Source organism: Otolemur garnettii, unplaced genomic scaffold (genome assembly GCF_000181295.1).
Source record: "Otolemur garnettii isolate 467f Iridium unplaced genomic scaffold, OtoGar3 scaffold00017, whole genome shotgun sequence".
Lineage (NCBI taxonomy): Eukaryota > Metazoa > Chordata > Mammalia > Primates > Galagidae > Otolemur > Otolemur garnettii.
Genome location: NW_003852412.1, coordinates 29,632,793 through 29,640,595, shown reverse-complemented (window position 1 = coordinate 29,640,595; position 7,803 = coordinate 29,632,793). Strand labels below are relative to the sequence as shown.

Genomic DNA, 7,803 nt, shown 5'->3' with positions numbered 1-7,803 from the left:
GCCAGTGAGAGCAGAGTCCCCAGCCGACCCACTCCCCGTGCAAATCCTGCATGACAAGCTCTCCCTACATACAAAGAGTCTTTAATTCGGGGGAGAGGCAGCCCATACAACAGCCAACCTAACCTATACTCTAGACCTGGAATAATCAACCTGAATATTTATCCTAGAACAAGAATTGATAAGCAAAAACTACCAGAATGTGAAGAACAACAACAGTGTTAAAGAGAAACTTAACGATAAAAACAGAGCAATAGATGCAGAAGAATATACAATGTAAAGAAAAGAACAACCTTTTTTAATTTTTAATTTTTATTTATTTATTTTTATGAGACAGAGTTTAACTTGATTGCCCCAGGCACTCTATTAAAAACAGAAAACTTGGCTCAGCGCCTGTAGCTCAATCAGCTAAGGCGCCAGCCACATATACCTAAGGTGGCGAGTTCGAATCCCCAGCCCGGGCCCACCAAACAACAATGACAGCTGCAACCAAAAAATGGCCGAGTGTTGTGGTGGGTGCCTGTGGTCCCAGCTACTTGGGAGGCTGAGGCAGGAGACTCGCTTGAGCCCAGGAGTTGGAGGTTGCTATGAGCTATGATGCCATGACACTCTACCCAGGGGGATAGCTTGAGGCTCCGTCTCAAAAAAAAAAAAAACAAAACAGAAAACTTTTTAAGAAAAAACAAAATTCAATTTAATTCTTCTTGAGTTTTTAAATAATGTTGTAACTTAAAACAAAAACATGAATCTATTAAAATGGGATAGATCACAATAAAAACTAGCTCTTAAAAATTGTTTTATGTTTTCTATGAAGTTTGGATAATAGAATAACAGTAAATAAATAGATACATTTTTAAATGGAAAAGTCAAAAATTCATAGATGGGGAGGAAAATAAAAGAATGTATCAGAACGAAGAATGGACAGAAGAGCAGACTAAGAGTCATGGGCATCTGCAAAGTTCAATCCATCGCAGTTCCAGAAAGAGAACGAGAAAATAAAGTAAATTATTAAAAAAAAAAAAAAAAGAGAAGGAAGAAAATCTATGCCAGAGTTGAAGACAGACATTCAGTCAGTGGGGTGGGTGTCGAGGGCCTCAGGTGTAGACGCATGTTGACTGTGAAGACAAGCGGCTCTGGAGCACGTCCTGGGAGCTTGGAGTGGCATGTTCTGTGGACAAGGAGTGCATGCCCTGCCAAGAACCATCACAGGGGAGGACCCAGAAAAACACTTCCAGACAGTCAAATGAAAGCGTCCACCACCTACCCAGCCCTCGTCCCCATGAAATCCTTTCTCATGAAATTCCCTGCAGATGCACAGACATCAACAGAGCAAAGGTGAAAATCAAGAAGGCAGAGTGTGGGATGCAGGGAATGGTGGGAAAGGAAAGAAAGTAAGTCCCAGGGGAACAGTCCACAGTGGGTAGAAAGTAACCTCCACATTAACATGGGAAGCCAGCAAGATCTAAGAAGATTGTCCATACAACATATTGTGCTTTTAATTAAGAAAATGATCACAAATCTGAAACATTTTAATGATGTCGTGGAGAAGCTGTGTTTCTTCTCCCAACAACAGAAAAGAATGGCAATTAGAATCTAGAGGTAAAAATTAGGGTACAAAAACATAACTTCCAAACACAAAGCAATCAAAATGCGTATGCTTTTAAACAAGGGTAATAAGAGATGACCTATTTGGCTGCAATGATAAAAACCATTGTCCCGTGAGTGATCAGAGTCATAACATTGAACCCATGAATAAGAAAAAACAACCTAGCACCCTACTTAATCCTGAGTACTTAATATTTATACAGTTTGAGGGGGAACCCCAAACTCTTGAATGTCTTTAGATTCAATCTATAGAGAATTTAATTATATTTTGAGAACAAAATGTAAATGTGAAAGAGAAGGTAAATGATGGATATCCAAGGGGGGAAGAGGGAGGAGAGGCGGGCACAGAAGCAGGTTTTATTATCACCATCTTACACAGTGCTTATGCAAGAGATGCATCTAAAGTTGAAGGAATGAAAACCAGAATATACTATTATTGCAGAAATAGAAAAAGTTACAACAGAAAAACTGAAATTAGGCAGGTGAATTGCTTGACATCAGGAGTTCAAGACCAGCCAGGTGTCATGACACACACCTGTAGTGCCAGCTACTCAGACACTGAGACAGGAGGATCACTTGAGCACAAGAGTTTGAGGTTGCTGTGAGCTATGATGATGCCATGGCACTCTACACAGGGTGACAGAGTGAGACTCTATCTCAAAAACAAACAAACACACAAATAGTAGACAAAAATATGCCTAAATATATATGCTATTGTATGTATCTGCACATAGCAAACACTATGAGAGAAAAAGAATGGAAGAAAATTGAGCAGTGTTTCAATAAGTCAAATCCACAGCACCCTGAGCAGAAAATCATCGATAACATTTAAAGTTGATTAATCAAGAAATAGCAATAGAAATGTATTACTAGATTCATAGAAAAATCCAATTTAAGAAGCTAAAAGTGATTTTAACAGAAAAGAATGAGATTTGCAAAAAGGACAGAGAATGGTATATTTTACTACTAGATCTTTTATACTCACGGCTTTTTTAGGGAGTGTCTCCCTCTCTCCTGGGGGGAGCACTATTCTGTACAAAACAAAGGCTCATCCCTACATAAACAGGACGTGATCAGCCATGTAGCCGAGCTCTGTGGGAGAACATGGACTTCCCCAGGTAGGAGAGTGGCTACTCGTTGACTAGCCCACCGAAGGCAAATGTCATTCTTTGGATAACAACAAAGACACTGGGAGTCCCCTCCCAGAACCCTAAGCAAAAATCTGTTTTCAGTCTGAGGTGCCAAGATCCCCTCAGTTCAGTAGAGATGGAACTCCTCACAGGAGGCCCTCCTGCCTTTACCAAGCTCAGTTTTCAGCGTGCCTTCAAAGCTCAACCTTACGCTGGGACTTGAGGAACTAAAACACTGGGGGATTTTTTTCAATCAGTAAACTCAGCTACTGAGTCAAACTATTTACTTCCGCGGAAATACTGAGCACCCACTTTATACAAGGTGGTAGAGGAAATGCAAAGATAAGACATGATCCTTTCTCTCAGGGAGCTTACAAACCAGAGCAAGAGAGAGTTGTGCACAGCTAATTCTAACGCTGAGACTGAACAAATGTGACTTGGACCATAAAGAAGTAAGAGAGTCCTTCCAACTTAGGAACAGATCGGGAGAAACTAAGAAGGAGGCGTCAGAGTGAGTGAGGGGGCTGGGCCTTGCCGACAGGGCACCTGTGAGCCAGCGCCAGGATGCACTGGGGCAGGACTTCATCTAAGGGTGCCCTTCTCTGAACCGTGCCTGCCCCAGCCAAGGACGACATCAGTGTCTGTAGCTGGGATGGCCTCACTTCCTGTTATGAAACGCTGTGTTCATCCTAAATGCCCCCCTTCCCACACACATGCATTTTTCCTTAGAACATACGAACTGGCAAAGTATAAATGGAGCAGAGTACAGAAGTCTGTGTTGTGATATAAGCAAACCAGAACTCATTCATAATTCCAACTAAATCTGAAATCCTGGGTTGTTTATATTTTTAATAGCATATTTCAACTGTTCATATCCCTGTGTCTACATTCCAACCTCAAATCTAGAAGATTAAAGAACCAGAGAATGTTAAAATTGGAAAGGACCTCAACTATTATTCAATATATCCTATCGTATCATTTTACACATGAAGAAACAAGGCCAAAAAGGGGAAATATGACTTCCTAAAATTATACAACCACAAAGAGCAAACCCTGGACTTAAACCAAATTTTGAATGCAAGTCCTTTCTTCTTGATACTAGCTGGAAGAAAAATGAGAAGGTCAAAAAAATTGAAAATAATTTTAAAAAGTAATTCTTAAGAATTAGATGTTATTGGTAATACATCTATGATTATCAATGTTTCTGAAAGAAATTCCAAAGGGCTTTTAAGGAATTCTTTTTTTCTTTAGATCTTTCCTACCAGGACAAAATATATTGGCTATCAAAATATGAAATATTTCTTTTTAAACTATTTTAATTCATTATTACATTATTTAAATGATTACATAGTTATTGTAAATAATTTTTTTATTTCATTAGATAAAGTAGTCAGGAAAATGGTAAATACCTAATCATCTCCTTATATATAATTTTTGTTTCATCAAAGTAGAAATAAAAATATATTTTTAAAATAGGTACTCTCTTGCTTTTACTGAATATTGTATATCCAAAGACACTGTATTTTTAAAGTAAACTATATTAGAGCAGAGATTGTGTTGTTTTTGCTTACAAATTCTTTAGCATTTATCATAGCATCTGACTGACAGAGTCTACTCAATACATACCCGCTGAACAGGTAATGAATCGATGCTACATTGAACTGGACCTCTGCACTAGCCGCTGCATGTCAAACATCATGTCCAATATTTACATGGAAAATCTGACACAAAATACCATTATTTGGATGGGTAAAAAACTTCACTTACACCTGATTTAAAATCAATCCATCCTTCCCCGACACCAGCTCACAGGTTTTACTTTATACTCAATTTATAATTAAAATCTTAGATGGCAGCCAAGACCTGTTCCTCCTTCATTATCCCACCACATGGAAGGGTTCTAGAGGTGAAACCCAGGCCTTACTCCAGACCCTACTTCCAAGCTCAAGTAAGGACCTCTGCACCAGCCAAGAGTATCCTAGATGCCTTCCCAACGGTGCCCTACAGCCAAAAAATGGGCTAATTAGGAGAGACCCCAGAAATTTTGGAAGCAACTTCTAATCCAGAGGGCTATTTGCCAAGGCATAAGACATGGAAGTACACATGAGGAAGAGAAAAGAGAGAAAAAACCTCACAAAGTTTCTCCTATATTAAGAGCCTTGCTGAGGAAGTGAGAGCTGCAGACTAAACATGAAAGGCATTCTTTGATCATAGGGATTTATATAAATGTTATGCATGTAATTAAGAAGTTAACATAGCTCTTATCTTCTTCATCCATTGTACAGAAATGAGAAAAATGCTGTGTTTTGAAAACTAGTGCCACTGAGTTTTTCTGACTGTTGGAAGAGTAACAGTGACAGTGTGGCTTCTAACCTCCCTGGTGTGTTGACACAGCAGCCCGGGGGAGTTATAGTGAGCCTCACTGCGTTTGTTGTTAAGTCTGTACACTTACGCACCTACAGATGAAACACTACATGTTTGGCCGTTTTTCAGTTATTTACATAAAGAGCACTTGTAATATAAAATAGTATTTCTCCAGTTCTTTTATTTATTTATTTATTTGCTTGAAGACAATAGAGAACCTTCTAAGCAGAAGAATGAGATGATCAGATGTGTGTTTTAGAAAGTGCAGAGATCAGATTAGAGAGAATAAGACAGGGCACTTAGGAAGCTTATGTGTAGAGGAGATGACGTGTGTATTCAGTGTGGAAATGAAGGATGTAGGACAGAATTTGAGATACAGAAATGAAAGAGCTTGGTAATAATTGGCTGTGGTGCACAGGGTGAAGAAAAGAGCCAAGAGGGAACCCCCAAGTTCCTCTGTTTTCTTGCTGGGGTGGAAGGTAGGCCTTTCTTTGAGATCAGGAATACAGGAGGAGGAGAAAGAAGTAGTCAGTTGAGTTCTGAGCCCATTGAATGAATGAGCCACACTCATGGAATGTCCAGATTGCTCTCAGCACCCAGCCTGTCCCCTTCATGTTCCCCCAACAGCCCCAGATCAGGGTATCTCTCTCCACTCCAACTTCCCCCAGACAGAAGGGGCTCTCCAATCTGAAATATACCCCCCTTAGTGTTATAGCTCTTTTAGAATTTGTTTAGCAGATTTTCCAGTCTCTACCGGAAGATATAAACATTTAAAATTAAAAAAATAATGAAATCTGCCCCCCTTGAGATTGTCCTCAACCAGCCAATGCTTCCCCTTGAAAACAATGTTCCCAGCAGGTGCAGTGACTCACACCTGTAATCCTAGCACTCTGGGAACCTGGTGCAGGTGGATTATTCGAGCTCAGGAGTTTGAGTCCAGTCTGAATAAGAGTGAGCCCAAGAGTTTGAGGTTGTTGTGAGCTATGATGCCAGTGCACTCTACCCAGGGTGAGAAAGTGAGACTCTGTCTCAAAAAAATGAACGAAAAGAAAAAAAGAAAACAGAAAACAAGGCTCTCCCATTTTCCCTCTCCCTCTCAGAGGCCCTCATTAGTGCAGGGCTAATGCAGGAGAAATACTCCACATGAGAGCTGGAGTGGGTCACCTCTTCCAGGGAAAGCAAAACACTGACAGAAGAAGGAAAGGCTAGTTTGTCTATTCTATTAAGCCCATCTCCAAAGAGACCATTGTTTCTGGAGAAATGAGCACTTTCTAAAGTAAATAAAAGAATGAATAATAACCATGTTTAAGCCTCCAACTTATTAACAGAAAATGTGTAGATTTAAAAATAAATATGTCTTTAAAGATGATCTAGAAGGCTTTTACCTGCCAAGAGCAGAGTTCAAGACCTCAAACAAGTCTAGGTTTCCTCAGAAAACAGTAGATTATATTGCTATTGGTGGGAAAAGGCATTAAATTGTGCAGGGGTCTCCCCTGAAGTTTGGGTACTATTTAGGGGAGTTTTATAATAACTTGAAATAATGGAAGAAATCTCAAAACTGAACCTGAGCTGTGGATATTGGACATATGTTTTCATATTTTGGATAAATGTTTCCAGTTCCTGCTTTTCTTTCCAAACAGGTATATTTGGGATAAGATATTCTCATGTTTGAATTATATTTTGGTGATTTGGGGTGTGTTGGTATACACAAATATAAACTTGTTCTTAGAGCATTTCCATCATTTATAGTTTAGTTCAATTGAGCATCTCTAATAGAGAGTACAGTTTGTATTTATTCCAAATTAGAGGAAGATTTCTGAAAGTTGTTAAGAATTAAGAAGGCAATTACCAACTGTAGACTGTTGCCCAGTGGACCACACCCCCCAGTGGGCCACAGCAAGTGGCAGCCCGAAGCGGCTCTGCTTGCTGCGGAGCAGCTGCTGCTGTCCCCAGTATCCATTGACCTGTCTGGTTTTCATATGACAAATAAGCAGATGAGTTGGTTTCACCTTTTTCTAGGAGACTCTACATGCTTGGGGTTGGAAATTTATCAAAGATAAACCTAGCTTTGTAAGTCTGAGCCAGCTAGATGCCACAGTCACTCATTTCAAAGGCGCTGGCTATTTTCAAACAACTGCTGAGATATCTTGCCATCCCCTGAACCTGGGAGGCTGATGGTAGCACTGGCCGTATTCAGCTTGCCATGTGAGCACAGTGAGATCACACAGCTGATCCTGCAGAGTCTCTGAAAATGCAGTAATTCATGCTGTCAGTTACTATCAGCAGCAATCTGCTTCTGGACTGGGGCCTGTAAGCACTCATGTGAGCATTCTGCACAAAGGACCAGAGTGCAATGTTCCCTTGGATTTCAGGGACTTAGTGTGGTTTCAACATATAATCAAAAGTGCCACGTAGTTCAGCACCTCACATTTTGTTTTAAAGAGATAGAGGCTTAAAACTGGATTCCTTTCTTTTCTTCAAAAAGAGGAAGTTGGTGGTAATTTAGAACTTATCTTTAGAGCAATCTCTTGGCACTGCAGCAAAATCTGCCCTGTTGGAAAAGCACAGAGTAGTTTTTTTGTTTGTTTGTTTAAATCAAACATAATTTCACCATCTCCACAACAACAACAACAACAATAATAAATCTGCTTAACCACAAAACTCTGAGTAGTAACCGATGTTGGTCACACATGTGACCAACTCTTAA

General features: G+C 39.9%; 1 non-coding gene across 1 annotated transcript; it reads left to right on the top strand.

The window, feature by feature from the left end:
- The first annotated feature begins 5,800 nt into the window (after window positions 1–5,800).
- Window positions 5,801–5,862, top strand: LOC111723981. Its single transcript, XR_002772376.1, has one exon. It is a non-coding gene; the product is annotated as a U7 small nuclear RNA (small nuclear RNA).
- Window positions 5,863–7,803: the final 1,941 nt, after the last annotated feature.